The sequence below is a fragment of the Pteropus vampyrus genome, unplaced genomic scaffold (genome assembly GCF_000151845.1).
Source record: "Pteropus vampyrus isolate Shadow unplaced genomic scaffold, Pvam_2.0 Scaffold591, whole genome shotgun sequence".
Classification (NCBI taxonomy): Eukaryota; Metazoa; Chordata; class Mammalia; order Chiroptera; family Pteropodidae; genus Pteropus; species Pteropus vampyrus.
Genome location: NW_011889372.1, coordinates 23,178 through 24,567, shown reverse-complemented (window position 1 = coordinate 24,567; position 1,390 = coordinate 23,178).

Genomic DNA, 1,390 nt, shown 5'->3' with positions numbered 1-1,390 from the left:
ACAGAGACAGAGACAGAGGATTGGGCTGTCATTTGTTTATATTCTTTCATATATATCATAGTTTGATGTTGCAGAGGAAATTGTTTTGATTTTATCAAAACTGGCTCTCAATATTAAAGACAACAAATTTAAAACAGTAAGTACACGGGAATCTGGTTTTGGTTAAAATGTTCTCTAATAAAAGAGAGATGAATTAGCTATATCTTTTCAATTATTGTTTGCTGGGCAAAGATATCCATTTCCTTTTCAAGAACGAGAGCCTGATTCTAGCTAACGAACCTAAAGAACAGACGTTTCCTCCCATGTGCTGAAGACATTGGGACCAGTACCGTTAGAAACTTATACTGTAACTTAAGCCCCAGGGAAATGGGTCTCTCAAGTTCCAAATCAATCATTAAACCCTAATAATTAAAAACAAGTTAAAATAAACTAATACTACAAAGGAAGAAAACACAGATAATAATAACTGTCTGTGGAATATCATCAGGAACATTTTTTAAATACCCCAATTTGTGAAAGAGTTGTTTAAAATCAAGCATGCTTCCTTCCTGATTCTGTGATGCCATATAACATTTCATCCTAGTGTCACATATGTGGGTCACAGCTCATATCATTGTAATGAAATAACACAAATATGCCTTAAATTCTAGATCAAATTATGTCTTTTATGGATCTTTCCAAAATTCAAATGCATTAATTTGCTGTATTGTTTTTCATTACTGTATTATTAAGTTATACTCTAGTCTTTATTTTAGACTTACTTTTTATTGTTTTTTTATTTTTTTGTTTGCTTTGAGTTCATCATTTATTTAGTAGTTTCTAAATGTGGAAGTCAAGGTTCCACCTTTGAGCTTTTTCTTTTTTTTTTTCCTTTTCTTTTAAATCTCTAAATTTCCCTCTGAGCATCTTAGAAGCATCTTTTAAACTGTTTTGATTGTGTTTTTATTTTTATTCAGTTCAAAATATTTTATAATTTCTCTTGTGCTTTCTTCTTTGATCTTCGGCTTCTTTAAAAGTGTATTATTTAATTTTGAGAGTTCTGTCTGTATTTATTCTGGATACAAATCCTTTATCAGACTTGTGCTTACCTTTTTTCTTATACATCAGTTGTTCTAATGTAGAGTTGGTTTCATACCTAATTCCACACACCACCCTCCCCCCAAAAAAACACACAGGGGACATTTAAAAAGGCACAATGCATGGAATATTTTTGATTATCACAACTACAGGTAATACTCCTGGCATCTAGTGTGTAGAGACCATGGATACTGCTAAAGAGCCCGTAATGCACAGGCTAGTGGCCCACGAGAAAAATTGCCCAATACAGAAAGTTTATAGTGTTGAAGTTGGAAGGGCCTGCTCAATATTCAGTTGATCTTTGAAGAACATG